We start from the raw sequence: 23,671 nt of genomic DNA on the forward strand, positions 1-23,671 counted from the left end.
CATTTCACCAACTGTGTAAGAATTAAATGAATAATGTACATGTGATATTTAGCATTGGCTTTTAATAAACACATTGATATTGAAGGTTCTTTGCAGAGGGCCTGACTTTACCAGAAAATATCAGGTTTCAAAAGTAATTACATAAAATTAGAATTTGTATCAATGCATCTGACTTAGTTCAATCTCTACTAAATTTGAATTAAATTAAAATGGGTAAAAAGATCTTGGGAGATTGTTGTGAATAGATCTTTCTTCTTCAATCTCCAATGACATCAGGGTGAAGTACAAAAAATTATCTTATAAAATTTAGAAAAACTAACCACATAGGTCCATTTTTAAAATGCTATTATTCAGATTAGTAAAATGCTTGCAAGTCTCAAAAATTTATCTATCTTTTAAACCATCCAATTTCACATCGTCACTAGCAAAATAACATATAATTTCATTTGGATCAGTAAAGGGGCTAGGATATTAGCAGCTACCAAGGGAGAGAATTTCAACAAAGAGTAGAGGCACAACCAGATCAACTCTCCAGCAATACGAAGAGGGAAAACACACATGAGTGGCATCAAGCTTGTTCCTCACGTCCTCCTGAAACGCATGGCACAGATGGAGAAACAAATTAACATCAGAAACGTCACCCTCTTCGACATTGTGAGGACAGAAATGTTTCAGCTAGGCATAAATCCACAGCCTTCACAATTTGGAGGACTAGTTTACTCCATTGCCCCCATTAAATAGTTAGGGGTGGTGCAGTGCTCACTAGTAAACACCTCTGAGAGAAAAGCAGGACTGATAGAATCCTAATAAATGAGGCATTTTATGGCACATCACAATTTTTCTTCTAGCCATTGAGAGATATTTGGAGTTTGAGAAGTAGTTAGTGTGCAAGGCTGAGTGCCCAGAAGGTATTGCATCTACGGTATTCAAATGTCTACAGGCAGTGACAATGGATAAAGACATCCGCATTAATATATCACAACATGGGAAAGAGATACAGGTCTCTCCATGAAAATTTGGTCTGCTGTCACATTACCTCATTCGTCCCTGAGCATTAATGAGTTAGCCTTTAAGTTGCTATCCCATAACCTCCATTTCAGCAAAGGCTGCAGTCGTGATGAACAAAATGGCTCATTTTACCCTATGCGGTGTAATGCCCCAAAATAATTAAATTTGGGGGCAGCGTTCTTCAATACGTGAGTCAGCCCATCATGCCATAACAGAAGCTCATAAACCAAAGGTAGTACTGTTAAAATACATTCAGAAAAGTTCTGGTATCAAAAAGTGTTTCCAGAACTTCTTAGATTAGAATGGATCAGAGATAGAAGGGACCTTAGCCATCACCTAGCCCAAAGCTTCCATTCTAGAGTTCAAAAAACTGAGGCTCAAAAAGAGACAGGAGATTGCCCAAGGCCACACAGCAATTTGACACAGAATCTAGACAAGAACCCAGTTCTCAGACCTAGGGCTCTTTCCACTGCCTCATCCACCTTTGTCCTTAATAGCTACAAAATAATGCATAGCTAAATAATGAAATCAAAAGAATGGACACATAATCAAAGCCTGATTCGATAAACCAAGGGAGGTCACATCCGAAGGTACAACAAGATATAGATATTCTCAGTATTATCTGCAGTATGTGTCAGAGTGCATAATAGTGCTGGCATCACAAGCTGTGTCACCCGTTATCTCTTTTTTCCCTTTCGGTTGCTGCTTCTATTATGTTGTGGGAGAAAAAGTAAAAAAAATAAGATGTTGCATCAATAGAAGGTAATTTTTAATGTCTAATTTTTGTTGTGCTTTTCATGTTCTCAAAAGCTTTCCACATGTCCATTATTTCCAGGTCCTAGCACACAGTAGGTGTTCAATGTGTTTGTTGGGTAATCATAGGATTATAAACTCTTGACAGTTTTGAGAGAATATAAAGGTCTTGTAATTAAAACAGCTATTTGTGATTCATGGATAAATGAATCATGCCACTTTATTCTCACAACAACCCCTGGGAAGGAGGTAGGTTTGGTGTTATGTCCCCATTTTACAGATAACAACAAACTAGGACTCCAGAGAGGTTGTAATTTAACTGAAGTTGCACTAACATGCCATGAAGAAATACAATCTGGGAACTAGATTATCCCCAGGCCTGGTCTTGCCCTTCCCACCAAACCACAGTATTTCTTGGTATACATCACCAATATCTGCTGCCTGGAACTGGGATGGCCTGAGTCAAGATTATTTTCTTTCCTAAGGAGATGGCTAGATTTTGAGGTCTTTCTTTATACACACTGTTCTTGGGAAATGGGAATGAAGGTAGATGATTGATAGACAGGATAGATAGACAGATAGGTAGATAGATAGATAGATAGATAGATAGAAGAAAAAGAAGAAGAAGAAGAAGAAGAAGAAGAAGAAGAAGAAGAAGAAGAAGAAGAAGAAGAAGAAAGATATGATAGGTAAATAAGATAGGTAGGTAATGATAGATAGAAAGATACAGATATATATGGTTTTGAAAAACACTATTATGAAAGGTAGAGAAGAGGAGTGAATAGAAGAGAAAAGCATCAAAAGCACTATGTATTCCTCCCATCACGTCTCTTGCCTCAGCCCACTCCCCAAGCTGACAGCATGGCATCCTGAAAAGGTCCTGAGTTATGGACTAGGACTTGGGTTCAAATCCCAGCCTTACCACCTGTAAGTTCACACACTCACCAACCAAGTCACTTAGAGCTAATTATCTCACTTTTGTGAGCCTCAGTTCCATCACCTTACAAAGTAACAACCATGATATCTCTGAGGTGTGGCTATGGTAAAGATTAAATAAAAGACAGGGTGACATGAAAGAATCCTCCAAAGGGTACAGTGCTGTACCAAGGTGAGGAATTGTCCCCCCCGCCAAATACCTGAGAGTCATATTTGAAAGGAAGACTGAGCAGAAGTGCTGCTATCTGGAATGAAGCAGACAGTGCCCCCATTGAAGAATGCCCTTGTACCATCCATAGAAGGTAAAAGTGGGTACCACATCCTGTCAGCAGGTATCTCACTTTTAGAGGGGATGAGTTGAACTGTTTCTTCACTGGGTCTTTCATGATCAGGAATGCAAGACAACTAATGGTGGGGGTTGTGGGGGGATCAGTCTAGGCTCTGAAATGTAGAAAAAAGTTAGTTGGCCCACAAAAGGGATTTAGTCCCTACCTTTGGTTTCCTCAGCACAATGTGCAAGCCATCCATGTTAGGGATGGTGGAGGAAAGGGGGGAGCCCTCTGGAGTGGAAAGTCCCAGTTCCTGTCCTTGGGGTCTTACAGCCTAGTTGGAGGTCACATAAATGTCAAGAGTCTGACATGGGTCTAACATCATCCTTCCTGCCCTCATTTAAATACATTTCCTCTCCTTTGTTCCTTTAAGGAATGTTAAGAATTGACTATTTCTTCAGGTCCACCAGCACTACTCAGACCCTTATTCAGCTGCAGGTTTATAGTATGCATTCGGTAAACTCTGACTCATTTTTCCCATCTTCTCAATTCCCCTGGTCCCAAGCCCCCTTCTTTAAGACATATTCCCTTTCAGACACACACATTTCCTCTCACAAACATACACACACACACACACACACACACACACACACACATCCTCATGCGTTCTCACATATGCATTTACACACACACACACACACACACACAGACACACACACACACACACAGAATAGACTTACCCAATGTATTTGCTACAACAGAGGGAAGGAGGAGACTCTGAATTAAAGAAAGAACCATCAGGGCTTCCCTGGTGGCGCAGTGGTTGAGAGTCCGCCTGCTGATACAGGGGATATGGGTTCGTGCCCCGGTCCGGGAAGATCCCACATGCCGCGGAGCGGCTGGGCCCCTGAGCCATGGCCGCTGAGCCTGAGCGTCCGGAGCCTGTGCTCCGCAACGGGAGAGGCCACCGCAAAAAAAAAAAAAGAACCATCAAACATTTGCCCCTCTAGACCACAGCTGGGGTTTCTACAGAGTGGGCACAAGAGAGGAAAGACCAGTAGGGACACTTCCCCAAACCATCTGGACAGAGATCTGTCAAGGAAACCTTCAGAATAAAGTTGTTCTTCAAATCTGTGCTGAGAGCTACCTCTCTTTCACCTTTGTTCCCCCACTCCCACCTGCTTCCCTTCTCCTTTGATTGTATCTCCCCCAAGAAGCATTCAATTTTCTGCAGTTTTCTTTTTCAAAACCCTGTCTGAATGGCTGTCATAGGGAATTGGGGCTGTGGGAGATGTTTTTATGATAGGAATGGTATTTTAAAACTACATTTAAATAAATGTATTTTTTAAAAATAATGTCTACCTACCTGTATCTATCCTCCTTCAAAATTAGACCACTGTCTTGGCTATGACGCAGTGCAAAAAAGAAAAAAACAAACAAACAAAAACCCTAGACCAGGAGTCAGGAGGTCTGCCTAGTTACTAAGCAGCTGAGTGGCCTTGGGCAAGTCTGTGAGCATCTCCCAGCCCCAAAACACAGCCAGTGTCATTTATTATTATCCGCTTTACCTAAGAACACGGTAGAGACACAGTCCTCACTTCTGCCTAGTCCTTGATTCTTCTACAGGACTTAGCCACCTCCAGGACACAGGGCCACGCTGTGGCCACTGTCCACAGCTGCAAAGAGAGAGCATCCCTGCCCCCCCCCGCTGCAGGTTTCTGGGCGCCAGAGTGGAGAGTGGGTCTAAGCTGGTCTCCCTGTCCCTCTCTAATGGAGCCCTAGCCCGGTAGTCTGCCCTCTACCCAGAGCTAGGTGAAGGTGAAGGCAGGGGGAGCAGGGTGAGGGGGAAAGGGACAGGAACCGGCCAGCCAAGACTTTGCGCCCTCCCCTCGAAGGGTTGTCCCAAGCCACAGGCTGCCGCTGCGGAGCGTGGTCAGGCGGGGTTGCGCCCCTTGCGTCTCGCCCCTACGTGGCTCAAGAGCGCGCAGAACCTGCAAAGTTAAGCAAAGCCCCGCCCGCACGCCAAAACCACTCTTGCTGCTTGCCGCTGCCGAGAATTTGAAAAATGCAATCTTTCTTGCGTGCTCCACGTTTGAGCCGTTGAACGCGAAAAGCTGGGCACCTAGTCCAGGACCCGCAGGCTTCCTCTCCCTCCCGCACGTCGGGCGCTCCGCTTGGAGTGCACTCACCTCCCACTCAGCCCCTCGAGGGGCTGCACTCAGGCCTCTGGAGTCCTGCCCCTGCACTACCTCTTGGCGACTCTCTTGGTCCGGCCAGGGAATAAATGGCTGCGTGACCCGCTGGTCAGTCCTGCGGCGCGACTACGACCAGTCCTGGGACGAGCTGCAGGCACTGCGAGCGCTTAGCTCTGCCACGCAGATTCCCCCACTCTCTCTCTCTCTCTGAAGCTCCCGCGGTGGGGCAGGAGCTGATTCATAGCAATTTTCTACGCAGCAGCCAACTCAGTGCCTTACGCATACCTGTTTGCTAAATTCCCGGGGCTACTCCCACTGTCTCTCATCATACCCCACAATCATCTCTCCCTTTATTCAAAGCTGATTTCTCTTTCAAGATTCAGCCCAAGGGTCCCTTCTTTGAGGGCTCCCTTTCTCTTCCGTTGGCCATGCCGCACAATCTCACATTACAGGTGAAGGAAAGGCAGAGGTGGAGGTTCAGATGGATAAGAAACTTACCAAAGGTCATTGAGCTAATTACTGGCAGAGCCAAAAGGAAGGCCCAAAACTCCTGGAACCCTGCTCAGCACACTTTTTGTTACCCCTCATCACTTCCCTTCTGCCCTGACTAGTATGGCATTGAAGGGCAGGTGGCATCCCTTTGCACACAAGGACTGCACAAGGAACAACTGCCTGCCCCTCCTTGCCTCACCCTTCCTGCTGCTTGTTCGCCATCTTGTCCAGGGCCTCTGATCTTCCAAACTCAGAGACAAGGAAGATCATTTGGTTCAGAGTTCAATGAACAACAAGAGCAAACAGAATTCCTCTACCTATCTGGATGAGAACGGTCTCAGTAGCCCACCCCCAACACACACACACACACAGACACACACACACACACACACACACACACACACTACTATAGTCTTCATCTTTCTTTTTCTATCTTCTTGGCACCTGGAGAAGTCAGAAGGCCATTCACACCTGCCCAAACCATCTTACCTTCTAATACTGCTTCCAAAAATGCCTTCTTCTAATCTGCAGCTCAACAATCATATATTCAAATCACTATTCAGCCAAGCAAAAATGTATTATTCACAAGCACAAAATATTCTCATCTGACGCAACAAGGGCAATACGGGGTTATAAGCGCAAGATCTCAAGTGGGGAGAATTTCAAATACACAATTACACTCCCTCCCAGTTGAATTTTCTCCTCTCCTGGATGAAGTAAATGGATGAACGGAGAGTGTTGTTGACTGGATGGAAAAGAAAGAGGAGAAAAGAATCAAGAATGTCAGAGACTCTAGTTTAGCCCAGCAAGAAGGAAGAAGGAGCAGAGCCTAGGCAAAGGAGAGGAGGAAAGAAGGGGAGGGGGAAGGACAGAGGGCAGTTGCTGACCCCAGGCATACACGGGTACTGAGGTAGCCAAGGAAGACATGGACTTATTCCCCAAAGGCTCAGAGATGTGGCTCATAGGGATCTGGCTTAGAAATGAGATCCAGAAGCCCAGTGGCAAGTGTCTCTTGACTCCTAGCAAAGGGAGAGAGCTTCTGGCTCTGACAGCAGCATGGGTGGCGCTCTTTTCACTAAAAGTACCACCTGGGCACCAGCACTACCAAGAAGGCGCCCTCTTCCCCTGCTCCTCTTTCCTACCCCCACCCCTCAGGAATTAAATAAATCTTACCCGACACAGGAATGTAATTTGAATGCTCAGGGTGGTTTTCCCTTCCTTTGAAGGAGAGGATCTCTCCCTCTCCACCTGCTGAAAATGGGCTGGGTGCTGCCCCTTTATACATTCTAGAGCACCAGAACAGGAGAGGGGGGAAAAGGGAGGGGGCAGCAGTTTGAGGCTGGTCCAATTTGTCCCTGGCGTTCTCTCTCTCTCTCCTCTTGGTTTTTATGCAGCCCCTCCTTCTGGCCCTGGCAGCTCTGCTCCCCTTCCTCACTGCAACATCTTGCAGCCAGATCCCCCACCCTTGTGATAAGGAACTGATACTGGGGTGCATCTTTCTGGTGATGCTTGCTTTCTAATGTGGGATCTTAGGCTGATATGCCAGGGAAAGATCTGAATTGGGGGTAGGTGGGTGTCACCGAAGATGAAAAGAGAAACCCACCCAGGTAGCCAACTGCCTTGAAAGTAACACGGGTTGGCGTTGGGGGCAGCCAGGAGACATGATATGAACCTGAGTGCATAAGGAGCCAATTTAGGCAGAGGACTGGCAGGCTATTGGCTTGAGTTACAGTGATTGCCTTGGTAACATAAATACATAAAGACTGCACGATATATTAGAAAGTAGATGATTGAATATCACTCAGCCTCAGTTTTCTCAACTGCAAAATAGCGGAATAAATGCTCACCACATAGCACAATGGGGAACAGTGTGTGAAATAACACTGGTAAAATACTTAGCACAGGGCCCAGCACAGAGCCCCTTGCCCACTTAACTTCCTTCTGGTGTTGAGAACAGGAAGGAAAAGGGCTTGCCCAAGGTTATACAGCAAGTATCCAAGTCAGGATTGGAACCCAGGTCTCCCAAAGGATGATTTCCACGCCACTTCCTCCTCTAAGAAGCTGCCTGGCTACGCTTTGGGACTTGGAGGGGTAGAAGTGTGGAGGTGGGTTAGGTGCTATGTTTAAGCATATAGACATTCTACCACTTAATCCCAGCCTCAAGGGCTCAGGCTTCCGCTTTATCCTCCTCCAGATCATCACTCAGGTAATACCCCCTTGCCATCTTGGACTAATTCATTGTCACCTTAGTGCCACCTCTGCTGCCCAACTCTGAGATAGTGACTCACCCTCTAGCTGGCCAGGGCCTCTGCCCTCCAGGAAAGAGGCTCTCTTCTTAATTGACTGCAGAAGCCTCAGCCACAGTGAGACAACCCCCTTCCAGGGAAGCTTAGGGCTGGAGGGCTTTGAGGAGGAATGGAATAGCCCCCTATTCAAAAGCCACTGCCCTCCATCCCCACAGTGCCTGGGGTGCTGCTATTGGAATCCTTTCTCTCAATTCCTTATGATAACTCCTTATGTGCCCTTAAGTCTCAGTGTTTCCAAGGGATTTCACCCAGGGCATCACTTTGCTGCATGTATACAGCCTGTGCTGTATCTGGCACTGTGCTAGGCACTGGCAAAGCATAAGGTAAGAGAAGATGTCCCTGGCATCCAATGAGTGTTCATTACAACGAAAAATAACTCAGCAACCTGGAAATGGGGAGAAGAATTCGGGGTGGGGGTAGGAATGATTTAGGAAGTCCCTGTGAGAGGTGAGGTGATGGGCAGAGTGGCCTCACTGCAGCCCCAAGGACTGGGGCTGTGAACTGAAATGTCTTGTGGCTAGTGAGTGGCATCACTAAAAGCACTGGTGCAGGCATTTCCCTTAAATACAGCACATTGCTTAAGAAATTGAGCGCTAATTGAACCTCTGTCCATCTTCTGGCTTAGAGGCATTACCTGGTGGCCATATCTCTGGCCTCTGATCCCCCTCTTCCCCAAACTCCCAAATCTTTATCCTTGGTGAGGGTTAGGGAGAGGGAATGGAAGGGAATGTACATCCTTTGGATTTTAACTGGAATTAGCACTTTACATATATTTCCTCCTTTAAATTTCACACCCACCCCGCAACCTAAGACAGTGACCTGACAAGGTAGTCAGCTGCGAAGTGGTAGAGCTGGGATTCGAACCTGTACCGACTCCGAAGCTTGTGCACTTTGCACCGCAAGGCGCTTTACACAATGCGCCGCCTCAGGCGGAAGTCCTCTTCCTCCTCCTCTCCTTCACCCGCTGTCCATCTCTACAGAAAGGGGGCAGGCGGAGGACAGGAGCCAGATGTTCATCTGACCTCAGAGTATTCTAGAGTGACCCCTGTAGCCCGCCACAGAGGAAGGGGACCTCAGACTGTCCCGCGGGGGCTATGCCGCCAGACGTGCAAAGCACCCTAAGCGACACTACCGCCCCCTGCCGCCGGTGGCTCCCTGGCCAAGGCGGCTGTTCTCCAGGGGCTTGTGTGCTAGAAAAAGCTCACCGACTGCCCCAGAGCTGTCGCGGGCTGGTGCTGGGCTGCAGATAGCCCTGCCAGATTTGTTGACAAAAGCGGGAAGGAGGAACATTTATAACGCCCTACTATGTGTCCAGCGCGGTGTCGGTGATTTCTAATAGCCTTTGCCTTTTATGTAAAAATTAGTTGCTTTGCAAAATAGTGAGCTCTCTATTAGGAGACGTCTTCAAACTAGATTAGAACAGGTTTCGCAAAAAGCTTTTCTGCATATCTAAACTCCTTACTTCTTGAAACCAGTAAAGCTTTCCACCCCTAACAGCTGTTCACTCTCTCGGGTAGGAGAGGAAGAAGCACCCCACCCCCTCCACCACCTCCCCCCGCGGTGGGGAGCAGAGGTCAAAGCTGCGAAGGGGTCTGAGAGGGAGGCTGCTGGGGGGAGGAGCCTCCGGCAGGGTCCCGGCTGGAGCTCACGTGTCCTCCGCCCGCCGGCGGATTCCCCAGCCCTTCCAGTTTTCCCTGGTTCTGACTGGTTCCCGTCTGGACCCAACTCACTCACTCCCTTTGCTCGGGAATGGGGAACAGGCGGGTTAATGGGAACAACACCCCAGGTCAAAGGGAAAAGAGCGTCTCTGCTCGCAGCGCCTCGCCCGCCCATCCCCCCCTCCTTTCTTCCCCCTCCTCCCATCCTCGCCCCCTTCTCTTCCGCCCTGAGGGAAGGAGGGGGCGGGCTGTATGTGTATGTATGTATGCATGTACGCGTGTGTGCGCGCGCGCAAGTGCGGTTCGCCTGTGAGTTACGTGTGTGGCTGGGTGTGGGTGTGTGTGTGCGTGTTGCATGTTTTAGTCCGAGTGCTGGGTGTGAAGTGTATTTGGTTTGCGCTCGGACGTGGAGCGTGTGTTTGTGCGGTGTTTGTGTGTGCACGTTTGTAGGTTGTATGTTTCTGCCCGATGACAGTGTGACTCTGGGGGTGCGGTCTGGATATGGGTGTGTTCGATGTATGTTTCTGCCGGGGTTTGTGGTCGTGCTGTAGTGTGCATGTGTATGCAGCGTGTGTATGTGTGTGTGCCCGTTGAAGCTTGTGTGTATATATTTGTTTGGTGTGTGTTTACCCTTAGCTGTGCTGTGTCAATGTGGGGTTACGGGTGGTGTTTGTTGTGGTGTGTACTGTGTGTGTTTGTGAGCAAGGTGTCTTTATATGTGAGCTTACTTAAGGCGTGTGTGCTCAAAGGTTTGTGTGTGTGAGGGTGCAATGTCCGTGTGTGTTTGAGTGTGATGTGTTCATGTGTGTGGTGGGGACGCGTGCAGCCAATGTATGTGCTAGGATGGAGGGCTGAAGACCGTGTGTCTCTTGGAGGGGGGTCGCGGCGTGAGTTTACAGGTGTGGTGTGTGAGAGAGCACGGGGTTGTCTAAAGAACCCAAGTGGCTGTGTGCTTGGTAGTTTTTTTTTAAATTGGGGGTGGAGGGGGGCTTTGCACCAGGACTGGGACGAGGAAGGAGATAGGGGCCCGCGACCTGGGCACAGTCTCCCCTTGGCCTGATCTGCCGGGTCTGGGTCCGCCGACCCCCCGCTGTGCGCATCAGGCCCGCTGGGGGCTGGGTGTGAGCTTACCTGACTGCTTAGAGGAAAGAAGAGGAGGGCGTCGCACGTGATTGGCCAGGTAGGGCGCCTAAGGCGCGGTTCAGGGGCTGGTGGGAATAAACTGGAAAGATTCTTGGTCACTGATTCCCCCCCTCCCCCAGGAGATCCCAGTTCGTGCCCAGCAAAGCCCAACTATTAGCTCAAGGCTTGGCTGTTTCACACCTCTTTGGCTTTGTGTGGGCAGATACACTTGCCTGGAATCCCTTTCCCCCTGGGCCTCGTGACAAACTCCTACTTATTTTTTTAAGACCTAACTCAGGAGTCACAAAACTTTCTCTGCTTTTCTGTACCCCTCCCTCCCAGTTGAGGGCTCCCTCCTTTGAGCCATCATAGTTACCCTCTTCATACTTCTCATGACACGAACATACATAACTGCGATTATTTGTCTCTCCTTTTAAACTCTGGGCTCCTGTAGAGAATGCCTGGTATATAGTAAGAATAATAATAGTGATCATGATAATAATGTTACCATTTATTAAGCACTTATTGTATACCAGGCATCGTGCTAGTGCTGTTACATGCATTATCTCCTTGAGTCTTCACAATGACCTAATGAGGTAATTAGAGCTATGACTTATCAATATTTTGCACATCACAAATCGAACTCAGAGGAGTTAAGTAACTTCTCCAGGGTCACACAGCCAGTGGGAGGCAGAGCTGGTATTTGAATCCAGGTTTGCCAAGCTCCCTAAACCTTTCTCCTGTTCCAGGCAGCCTCACCAAGAGTCCCTCATTTCTGCTAGGCGTTGAAGTCTCTATCAAACAGTATCACTTCCCAACAAATCTTTCTTTGGAGTTTACTGACAGCGCCAAGAGTGCTCAGCATAATTACTTTCTTTGTCTCTCAGACAGCTGATACCTTCTCCACCTAATTACCTGCTTTGTTGACACCTCAAAATCTTTAATTACTCTAGGCTCATAAGCACCTCACCACCTCCAGTTCTGGGAGCTCTCCTTAGGCTGGTGCTGAAAGAAAGAGCAGAGAATGAGCATTTTCTAGCCATAGGGTCAGGGGAATTGGGTGTGGATGGGGATGGGGGTGAGGGGTCAGGATGGAGTAAGGGAATGATTTCACAGCTCCCCTGGACCTATTTTTACGGCATTACCACCAGAAGTTGGTATGTAGTACATTTCAAGCAGACCCGTCATCTCCATATGAAACTGCATATAGAAAAACAAGCAGAGCCCCCTCAAAAGATTCCTGAATGGGTCCCATTTTGTATTATTCATGTTTGGAGGGGAGAACTGTGCTTACCTAATGGGTTCATGCTGCTCTAATGCCTTCCAAGCAGCCTCATCTGAGAATTTCAAATTAAAACAATACATCGCATTTTGGGGGAACACATTTATTGGGGGGGGTGGCTCTGTCACAGCTAAAGGGCCGCTGGAAGAACAGACTTCCAGCTCAGCCCCCAGGGAACCAGCCTAGACTGCCGCAAAGAGGTCAGGGAGTGGATAGAGAGAGACAATTCGACAGTGGTGAGTCACTTCGCCACTTTTCAGGGGGGAAAGCAGAAAGCGAGGAGCACGATTTAAATTGCTACTGTTATTATTGTGCCCTTTCAACTGGCACAAATGAGCCTGGCGTGCAGACGAGAAGCAGCTGTAACATCAGTAAAGCTTCACCCCCAGCTGGGCCTGGGTCAGCACCTCATCCTGGGTGGGCAGGAAAAGCATTGCCTAAATTACTACATAGCCAGAAAGTCTTTTTTTTTTTAAAGTGCAGGGTGGGGGTTGCTAGAGAGGCTAGTGTAAGTCACACAGGGCACAGAGTAGCTGAAGCCCCTTGGTAAATCTGTACCAGAAGTTCATGCAAACTTTGGTGTCTCCCAGCATCTGGTCTCAGGCACTTGGCTTTCCTGCTGCTTTGCGGGCCAGTCTGACACCTCCTCACTCTCCTCTGAATATACCAGCTCCACTTCCGCTTCCTCACAGTCGATCCTGTGAGGTCTCTGCCTCCCACCCCTACACACATACACTCAACCACTGGACCACCTATCTAAATTCCTTTGTGTAAGTCCCACCTGAATTCATGAAGACTGTCTGGTTCGCTCCAGTCCAGTACTCTTACCTGTGAAATGGGGAACAAACTTCAACTTCGAAGAAGCTAAAAAGCTCCAAGATGCTTTAATAACCCCCATTACAGGCAAGGAACCAAAATGTGAATTTTATTGAAGAGGGAGACCTTGGTTTTCACAAGAAAAATGTGAATAAAACCCTTTAAAGATGAGGACCTTCAGACAGCTTTGAGTTTGTATCCCAGCTCCATCACTTACTTGCTATGTGATCTTGGGAAGGTTACTTCATCTCTCAGAACCTCAGTTTTCTCATCTGTAGATTGGAGCTGTTAACACCTGCCTTAGACATGTTCAGATGACAAGGAGGTAAAATATGGAAAGTGTCAGCCAAATGTCTAACATGTCTAATAAATGTTCAAGAAAAGGCTAATTCCCTCTCTTGCTTTACTCACGCCCTGCTCATATAGCCCAGAGTGTCTCAACCGGGGTGTTCAGGTACTGAAGCTGACTGACTAAGCCAATTTTCCTCATTACTATTGTGTCTGACACTCTTGAAATAGCCCCTCTTCTTTTAGGGTGATGTTTTTATCAGCCTAATGCAGCCCGGAAGAACTGGATCCTAAGTCCAATTCTCACTCTGCAGTTTCTCCTGGCAGTGTTAATGAAACCAACGTTTCAGACGTAATGCTCCATACAGGAAAGTTTCAAACTACCTGCTCAGCATCTAGACTTCCTCCCACCCCAACTATGGACTGAGCTCCCCAACCCTCACTTCACACCCAGTCCAGACCCTGTCTCTTAAATGTGTGCCGTAGTACCCAAGAGAAAGACAGCGTAAATATTCCTTGGCTAAACTGCCCCCACGACTTCTGTTTTGTTTTCTTGTTTTTGTTTTTGTTTTCTACCTCTAACCTAGAAATTAGGAGGGGCTCCCAAGGCCACCCTTCTTCTAGCAGCCACCAAGGTTGGGGGGTAGATGAGGGGAGCGATGATGTTTCTCTGAGATATATTTTGCAGCACCTAAAATACTGTTCCAATTAGTTGTTATTTACCTGTTCGCAGTTAAAGGAAAATAAAATCTACCCTTTGGTAAAGTAAGAGAAGACCCCAATCTGTGCCCTTTCCTCCCTGATGCTATTGCCTCCCTCTAGAGACAAAAATAAGTCACTACAAGCTGGAGCTGCATTTGGGCAGAGAGTGGCGGGCGAAGGTTAAGAAGTTGAGGGTAGGGGGTGGATATAATCTCAGGGAGGGATAAAGAGGCTACAGAGGAGAGAAGTATTGAGAGTCATGGCAGAAAAAGCTCTGAGAGGCCGGGCCTCAGGTGCTCCCAGTCTCTGGAGGACGCCTTCAATTCCTCCCTCTCCTTCACCTCTCTTATTCATCCTGCATGCTACTCCTCACTGACCCTAGACTCCACCATGCAAGATAATCTATTAGTGAGTCCCTCTGAGGATTTAGGAATTTAAAATTTTCTCTAGTTCCTACCCCGGTCGGCTTCTGAGGAGGTCCCGCAGCCCCTGCTTAGTGGAGGAAAGTGGGAGGGGTAACAATTAAGGGTCAGCCAAACTATACAGAGAATTGTTGGAACAGGGGTTCAAGATAGGCCCCAGCCATTTAATAAGCATCCCTGAGTGCAGGGACCTACCAGTTGCTGGGTAGCAGGTGCCTATCCCGAGGAAGCCGCGTGGCTTCTCGAGAAGTGTATCTGAGACGTGACAGTGGCTGCCAAGGCTCATCAAACATGCCATCTACCTACTTGTGCTGATACATGTGAGAACAAATGATACTGCCAGAAGGAAACAGAAATCGTTTCCTAGTGACGCAGAGCCCCAGCAATAAGGACACAGGTGGTGTTTGCATTGCATCTTTCAATTGAAATGTGCACCTTTTCATAGAAAGGAATCTATAAGTAGTCAAGCAGATCAAAGACCAGAATTTGAACTCTGGGCAAGGGAACGTCAGCAACATTGTACTGACCACCTAGTAAATGTCTGCTCTATATCAGCATAGTGCTAGAAGCTTTGTATGTGTTATTTCTTTTAATCTCACTTAAGCTTTGAAATCAGACCAAAAGGGGTTGTAATCCTTGCTCAGCTACTGTGTGGCCGTGAGCAAGTTACTGAACCTCTCTGAGTTTTTGTCTTTTCAATGAAGATGATAATACTTACCTCAAAGAGTTGTTATGAAAGTTAAATGAGATCATTTGTGTAAGATGACTGGTACACAGTAAATATTTGAAGAAGGACTAAAACACATCTTTTGATACATGAACCATAGAGGGCACTTAATATAATGATATCTCCAATAACAATAATATAACTATTAGTAAATAGTTATTAAAATCATAACGATTATAATTTATAACCTGGAAATATAGATATTATTATATTATTTTAAAAGAGGCTAAGAAACTTGCTTATTGCAAAACTATAAAAGCAGTTTCAATTCAGTTCTACCTTTTCCCACCCAGTGTTAGAGGACATTTCATGATCACTGGGAGGATTACATTTGGCTGACCTGATTTAGTCATTACACTTAAACTAAAATTTGAAGAAAAAAATCCCTTAGATTAAACTATGTATAGTGGGATTTTAGATCATTGTAATTATTGCATGGTCTATTTGTATACTATAGGCCTTCAGTTAGCCTTTTAAACACCTCTTTAAATTATAAGAGTAATTTAAGAACAAACTTAATAGAGATTTTGGGAAACAGAGAAGAAAATAACTATTATTCCACCAACCTAAAAGGATCTCTTAGTTTACCTCGTTGCTGAATTTTCTTCCAGTCTTTTAAAAATGCATATTTGACACATAAATCATACCATTTTCCATGTCGCTACATATTCTTCATGAACAGCATTTTTATGGATGTAGACTAGTCTAACAAGTGGATATGTCATATAGTTTATTTAACCATTCCACTACAGTTGGACATTTAGGTTGTCTTGGCTGATAAGTGTGGGAAAGGGAATGAAACTGCTTTTCCTGTTGCCATCGTCACCCTCAGGGACCTGGTATCCTGCTCTATCAATGCCCAATATGCTTCCTGTCATTTGATATTTAAGCTTGATGAATGTCAGCTCTACTGCTGGAGCCTGAGGTACACTTGCAAGAGTATTGTTTTCTACCAGTTTTCATCACACAGATTCTGCATTCTATCCTTATGGTGGGTAAAGCGTGGCCTAACCTAGGAACCTAAGCTCTATAGAGTGTCACATTATTTTCCTATGGAGAGATGCCTTTTGAAGTGGAAACAAGTGATTTTCAAAGGAACTTTGGGAAGTCCTGCCATTAGTGGATGAGGGTGCTCGTCTGATGCCATGACCAGGGAAGTGGGGTGTCTCATTGGCAAACTCGCCCCAGCTCTGGGAAATAATCCTGTGGAGCTCAACCAGGCCTGGCCTCAGTGAATCGATTGGGTCCCATCCCCAAGAAAAGATCAAATTTGTATGTAAAGTGGGCCCTAGGGTCCCTTCAGCTTTAGAGTTTTGGCTGCTTTACAGAAGTCCAATTGTCTGAGGCTAAATCCAATGCCAGGAGTGAACTGGGGAGAGAATTTCAAGTGGGTCAGTCGTGCTGTCCCTCTCCCTAGGAAAGAAGACCTTTCTGGGTCCCCCTTCTTCCCAGATCTCAATGATGCCTCTCCAAAATGTCTTCATATGGTCGTCGATTGCCCATTGCGACCCTCAAAAGATTGTTCTGATGTACCAACAATCTCCTTAGCAAGAGGTGGGTGGGTGGGTGAAAGAACATTTAGAATACTTCCCCCACTCTTCCCAATCATCGACCAGCTACTCCCTCCCTCTGACTCCTGAGGATTTCTGGAAGGCATTTGAAGGGAGGCACCAAGGGCAATTGTAGCCCTACAGAATATCAATAGTTATGCACAAAGTTACCTTTCATATTGCACAGCATTTCTTGGTGGGGCGGGGGGAGGGTTGCAGTGAATGAGTTCTTACCTGATCAAAAACTGTACCCAAAGACTAATTACTTATGTCAAAGTGATGTTGTGTGACTTAAGTGAGATCATACGTGTAAAGGGCTGAGACTAGGGCCCAGCATCTGGGAACTACTTCACATATATTAGCTGCTGTGTACAAGTAATAGAGCTGGGGTAGGCAGTGGTGTACCACTGGCATATGTAGGGGGACAGGTCTCATCAGACTGGAAATGCAGTAGTAAATGTAAAGTCTTGCACTTGGATTCAAACAACAAAATACAGAATGGAGACTCTGAAAAGAACTTGAGTTTACTTTTTAAAAAATGAGTAGTTTCAGGTGAAGAAAGTACTTCCAATATAAATTAGCTATTTGTGTGTGAACTACGCAGCATGTACAAAGGATTTGTGTGTAGTGCGTGCATGTGTGATGTGGTTATGTTGCATTGTGTGTGAAAAGTACGTGATGCATGTGAAGTATGTGTCTGTGCGTTGGTGACTTTGTATGTGGGCATGTGCGGGTGTGGGAATGTGTATGTATGTGTGTATTTGTGGCTATGTGTCTGTGTACCATGAGTGTGAACGTGGGCTTCCAAAAGAGGGAAAGTCAGCCATCCAGGACTATATTTACAGGGACACAGCTGGAAATCCTCTTTTGGCCAGGTCATTGGGCATTCACAACTTGGAGCATGCTCAAAGAAGAGCAGCTAGGTGCGGGTAGGAGCCTTGTAGCCATATCACATGTTAAACAGATGAAGGAACTGGGGAGGTTTGGCCTGGATAAAAACAGGGGTGAGTGGGGGTGGGGGAATGGAGAGGGCTGGCGCTGTTCTCTTGGAAGGATCATGAAGGTCAGTGCCAGAGCCAGAAAAACAGAGATTTGGGTTCAGTTTAGGGAAAAGCCTCCTAATTCTAATAGAAATGACTGTTTTTAGATGGGGATGGGCTTCCTTGTGTGATACTGACCCCTCCCCAGTGGGGTTATTCATAAAGGAGACTTCATATCCTTGATCTCACTGGAGTCACACGACAGCCTTGCAGGCCAGGCAGGGATGGAATGGTTCACCCTACCCCCTTTACAAGGGTAGGGTGTTTGAGCTGTAAGGCCTTAAAAGGCATCTTAGAAAACACCCTTAATTTTTTTCGATTCACCGGGATCACATAAACTTGAAAAAATATACAGAACAAAACAACTCTCTGTGTGTATGCAGATCTTTTGCTTTCTCAGAGAACTTGCGGCCTGCCAGAGACAGCTCTTGAATTTGCTAAGCATGCTGCAGTCCCTTAGTAGTGGGTCAGACTCCTGGGATGGTTCTCAGGGTGCTGGGGCTGGCAAGGACTAAACATGGGTTTCTGCAGAATTAAGTTGCTGAGGCCCCTCCTCTCCCTGCCTCTTCTCCCCCGCCTGTGAGGGGGCAGAGGAAAGAGGAGACAACCCCAGGTTTGGTCTATGGCTGGCGACCAATGACGCAGTCTCACCAATATAGATTTTGGAGGTGGAGACTATGGAAAAACAGGTGGCAGTGGGGGCAGGTGGCAGCCTCGAGGGGGTGGGGCCTACCAAGGGGGAGTGAAGGACAGTGTGGGTGGGGGTCCTGGGAAATCTCAAACAGAAAAGATAAGTCTCCTGAAACTTTAAGGAGGAAAAATAAATAATCAGTTTCCAAAACGTACTTTATAGAAGCACTTCCAAGAAGGGGGTGAAATGCCACCCACGTATCACAGTGGTGCTGTGATCCTTCACACACCTATGTCCTCAACTCCGCAAGGATAGGGAAAACAGCATTGATATCAAAGTACCCAAGGGAAGACCCAGACTAAAGACCCCAGGCCTCTGCCATTGGGAGCTTTGGGGCAGTGGGCAATTGGCAGGGCCTCAGCAGAGCCAGATCTGCTGCCAACTCCTTGTATGACCTTGGGCAGGCCTTTGCCATCTCTGGCCTTCAATGTCACCATCTCTTAAATAAAGGGGTTGAATTCGATGACTCTGAGGGACCCATGTCGATATTCGGTAGTTGAGATTGGGACAAGATTGGACAAGCTTCAAGGCAAAAGGATCCCCCCACCTCCATCTTCAGGGTTCGCGGGCCCTAGCTGCCCGGCCAGGGACATTCATCCTTGGGCCTTTAGGGCCCTTGGGTTTCAGGACTGTGCTCCTACGCGTCTGGCCCCGACTCTCTAGCTGTCCCCGAGGACGGCTGAGCCAGCGACTCCGCCCCCGCGCTCGACCCGCATCCCGCCGAGCCATTAGCGCGATTGCTCGCTGTTCCCGGCAAAGCCGGTGATTTATGCGGGGCCTCGACGGGGCAGTCCTTAAGCCAGGAACAATTAGCTAAAAGCCAGCGGGAAGGGAGGCGAAGGGACGGCGAGCCAAGCCCCAGGGCGCCTGGCCGGGGCTGCAGCCGCCTGCAGCCTCAGCGAAGGACCCCAGCCCCCGGACTCGGTGGGCCCCACTCACCACGGCGGGGGCGGGGCTCGAAGGCCGAGGCGAAAAGGCAGTCCAGCATCCACGCCATGGCCAGCGCTCGGCGCCGCAGCCTCGCAGCCGGCTTCCGCGCTGGCCCCCGCGCCAGCTACCCTAAGTAGCCCCCGGTGACCACGCCCTGAGCCGCACCCTGCACCCAGCTAAGAGTGTTTCGGTCACCGGACACCTCGGGCTTGTCACGAAGGGGGCAGGGCCTCAGGGGAGCCCCCCCCTCCCGCCGGAGAAGAGGCCGCTGGTCCTGCAGCCCCTTTCCCCCACGCGAAGGGAGGCCGAGATACAGCTCCTGCCCCGGGAAGCCCTGACTCTGAGGGCGGGACCGTGCCCCTATCCCCGGGGAGCCCAGAGTCTGAGGGGAGACGCCATCTCTGCCCTGGTGAGCCCCGAATCTGAGAGGGAAGGGAGGCCCCTGCCCCCAGGAGCCCTACTCTGGCACGTAAAAGCAAGCCTGTCCCCTAGAAGCTGGTATTTGAGGGCGAGATAGTGCACCTGCCCCTGGGAGCCTCAGATCTGAGGGTGAGATTGTATTCCAGCCCTGAAACCCCCACGTTTAGCGGACACATCATCTCAGCCTTCAGGAGGCCCAATCTAGGCGGGAAGTGGTGTCTGCCTTAGGAGCTCTGAACCGAAAGGGGAGGCACTTTCTCAGCCCTTGGGGACCCCCTGTCTTAGGGGAGGCATCACCTCAGCTGTGAGTAGCTCCAGATGTGATGTCTTATGTCACAGCTCTGTTCTCGAGGATCAAAAATGTGAGTAGGAGAAAAGAGTTTTGCTCCCCAAGGGGCCCCAAAGTTGAAAGTAATTTTAATGTTCCTGCCCTGCAGATCCTTTGGGGAAGAGGGAGATGCTGTCCTGCCTGGGAACTTTTGTTTTGAGGGGGTTGATCCCTAACTGAGATAAAAGAACACGGTGTCAAATGTGTATAAATATGGGGTGCACCCCAGTTGCCACTGACTTACGGATTCCACCGCCTATGTTTTTGCTCAGGGCACTGGCATAGGAGGGGCACCAACCTTTATTTTTAGAAAGAATTTGATATTTGATATTTCAATGTGGGGGGTGGTACTGTGTTGGAGGCACATACCGTTATAGGTTCAGTGTTTGGGGGATCTGGTGGTAGTAAACAAGTCCTACCTCCAAATCCTGCAGTAGAAGCAGCCACCAGAGATGGACCATATTGAGCAAGAAGGGCTTCTAATCGAAATTTCCTTTTCTATTCAAGTTCAGGGCCCCAAATTAATTTCTCCCCCAGTTCTCCATTGGCAGTTGTACAAACATGACTCTGTGCCTTGTTTTTCTCCGCTGGGAAAATGGGACTCTGTCGGTCAAAACGCTAGTGAGGAGGTAGAGAGTAATATGCAAAATCCTCTTCCAACAGCTCGATTGCAGGCTTGAGGAGTGGAAGCTGCAATCACAAGTCCTTTGAGGAGAGCAGTTATTACATTTGCTTTGCTAACCACTGATATTAGCATTAATGCAGCAAAAGGGGTGCGTAAAATGAAAAAATCGCCCGTACTTCACCATACAATTCTTAGCAAAGCAGAGCTGTAGTTAGAGTTTAAAGGGCTTCCATTCATTTTCCTTCCTTTCTGGGAAACATGGTACTTCTCTGCCTTTACACCAATTTCTAAATCATTTCCAATTTTCTCTGTTTTCTAAAAGCAATCAGAGTCAACAAACATTCACCAGACCTACTCTTTTACCAATTTCTGCTGTACAAATACCCAGTCATCCAAGCCAAACAAGTCTGACATCTAGAAATGTCCAGTTTCTGGCTCTGGATATTGAAATCTCGGCCTTACCTCTTCCCATGAGCGTATACACCACCAGCTTTTGTAATGGTCTCAATGGGTTTCTTTTTTTTCCAGCTGAATGAGATTTTTTCGGGGGGCTCCCTCATGGCATAAAGGCTGCCTGCCCAGTCCAATCCAATGGCCCTCAGTAACTGAAGTTTCTCTGCTTCCAAAATAGCTCTACCTAAAGTACAAACTCATGACCACTATCCCTCTTGGTCACTTTTTTTTCTGCAGGAGGTGTGATGTAGTAAAGGAACAAAGCTAAGGATGCTCACAGACCTAGATTGGAAGCCCAACTGTGCTACATACTAGCTATGTAATCTTAGGAAGATTATTTAAACTCTCTGAGGCTTAGTTTTCCTTATCTGTAAAATGGGGATATTAACAGTTGTGAACAAGCACCTGGCAAACCAAAGCCTACTCGTTTCGAAAAAAGAAAAAGGGAAATATAGAGTTCAGAATTTTCAAAAAATTTTATTTAGCAGTCAAGTTAGCAGTTCTCCCCAACTCCTTTTTCTTTGACCTACCTCCTCTGCCACTTAATTACTTAGTGTTGTTTCCTTTGAAAATATTTACCCTTAACTAATGTCACATAATAGGGGAATGCATTTATCCATCAATCCATCCATTCAACAAATATTTATGAAATGTCCTCTGTGTGCAAGATATTGAGCTATGTATATAATGTTGATTCACTCAATGAATTATTTTTAAATGTATAAATTGGAAGCCTATATGATAATCTGAAAAAACATTTATGATCATTTTAAGTGAAAAATAATCAAAATGCAAAATGTGTGCACACTATTATATAAACAGTTCAAATAAATAATAAACTTATACATAGAACAAAAGTGTTAACATGAAACACACCAGAATCTTAGTAGTGATTGTTTAAGCAATGCAATTATGGGCAATTTTAAACTGTTTTATTATTTTCATATTTTAGTATTTTCCAACTTTTCTATATGTCTTTTTCTGGAGTTAGAAAATGCTACTGATAGGAGAAAAACTATAACCTTGTCCACAGAATAAAGGATGAGGTTAGGTAAGGGAAAGACTGGGGCCTTTATGCTGGGATTGTTCTCATGGTACAGGACACTGGGCCTGGCTTTGGTGACCCAGAAAAAGCTAAAAGTTGGTCTGTGAGTAAAATGCAGAACTCCTGTCCTGTGCAGGGCCACATAACCCGTTATGGTATCTCCTTTCCAAGAATTCAGAGGTCCTTAGCACCCCAACTGAGCAACCAAGAACCTGCTAGCCTGCACCTGCAACCCCTCACACCAAGGTGTACAAGGGGCACACTGGGTATATATGCCCTCACCCTAGAGCTTGACAGCTTGCTGCCTCTTAAGGGTGTCTCATTGCAATTCCAGTTAAAAGCCAAGCACACTGCTCCTAACTTAGGTCATTGTTTGCCATGAAGTCTTTAGCAGGAAGAAAACATATTCTAGCTAAGAAGAAGGCACGATGATAAAGTCAAGCTGGGGGCTTGCTGGCTTTGAGAAGAAAGGTTTCAAACCTTCTACCTTTTTTCCTGAAGCTCAAAAGTAGTTGGCACCCAGGCAGACAGTTGCTATTTAAATGGGATTCCAAGCATCAAAGGCCTGTAAACTTTGTCATGGACCAGGATTTTCCAAAGTATGGTTGGACCAGCTGCATCAGAATCACTTGGGATGTGCTGCAATGATGCAAATCCCCTGCTCCCACTCCAGATTCACTGAACAAGAATCTCTGGGCATGGGGGCCAGAAAACAGCATTTTTAACAAGCTCCCCATGGGGGCTCTTATACCCAATAAAGTTAGAGAAGCTCTAGTATAGAGGAAAGAAGTCTTTCCCTGAAAACCCTCCACCACTGTCTCTTCCCATTGCACTCCAGCTACAAGGAACACTGGGGCAGCCCTATGGAGAACTTGATCCCTTTAACCCCACTCTACTTCCTTTGGGTGTATGGGTAAATATGTAGCATGAGAAATTGAGCAAACCTCAAAACTTGACTCCTGATAGGGTCTAGTGGCATTCAAAATGAGCATACACCATAAAGGTCATTCATTTGTATTTTCTAAGAATCCTTGTGTATGTCTTTGTAGCATTTTTCAGTCAGGTTATCTCACTTGGATTCCCTGCTTGGGGTCCTTACATGAGGCAAGAGGCAGTGGAAGCACCGTGGAAAGAGTATGGCATTTAAAGCTAAAATATTAGGAGTGAGGCTGGGCATGTTGACTGAATGGATGCAAGTATGTCTGCTTCCCAACCTGAACCCCTGACTCCTCCTCTATGAAATGAGGGTCCCTGTCCGCCTGCCCAACTTCCTCAGCAGGTTGCTATGAAGGTCTCTGCAATTTCAGGGGTGAGATAACAAAGGTAACTACCCCCAGGCCCATGGAAGGAATTGGGAGATTAGCAAGCTTGCCTCCCAACACCCCCTTTTGAGGAGTCCTATCAGAAGGTCCACATGGTGTGTATAGGGTCATATATGTTCTCTAAAGGGGGCTATAAGCCTTAGAACCCCAAGACTTTGCCTCTCTGCTTTTCTGTTTGGGGAGGATTTGTCTAGGCTCATGGTGAACGTATAGCAAAATCATGGGGGACCATTTGGGACCTCTCTGAACCTCAGAAAGACCTTGGTTTCCTCATTTCTCAAGTGGAGTTGT

The 23,671-nt window shown here is 47.0% G+C and overlaps 1 protein-coding gene across 4 annotated transcripts in view; it reads right to left on the bottom strand.

Annotated features, from left to right (window-relative positions):
* The window catches only part of ARHGAP36 (Rho GTPase activating protein 36), a 151,553-nt gene that overhangs the window by 11,834 nt on the left and 116,048 nt on the right, over window positions 1–23,671 (bottom strand). The window contains exons 3-5 of one of the 4 annotated variants that reach the window (XM_060138332.1): window positions 11,655–11,744; window positions 10,749–11,200; window positions 8,824–8,933 (exon numbers count right to left, since the gene is read on the bottom strand). The exons of the other annotated variants lie outside the window; for them this stretch is intronic. The gene's annotated coding sequence lies outside the window, so the exon portion shown is untranslated. The remainder of the gene's footprint in view (window positions 1–8,823; window positions 8,934–10,748; window positions 11,201–11,654; window positions 11,745–23,671) is intronic. 4 annotated transcript variants of the gene reach the window in all.

Source organism: Lagenorhynchus albirostris, chromosome X, assembly GCF_949774975.1.
Source record: "Lagenorhynchus albirostris chromosome X, mLagAlb1.1, whole genome shotgun sequence".
Classification (NCBI taxonomy): Eukaryota; Metazoa; Chordata; class Mammalia; order Artiodactyla; family Delphinidae; genus Lagenorhynchus; species Lagenorhynchus albirostris.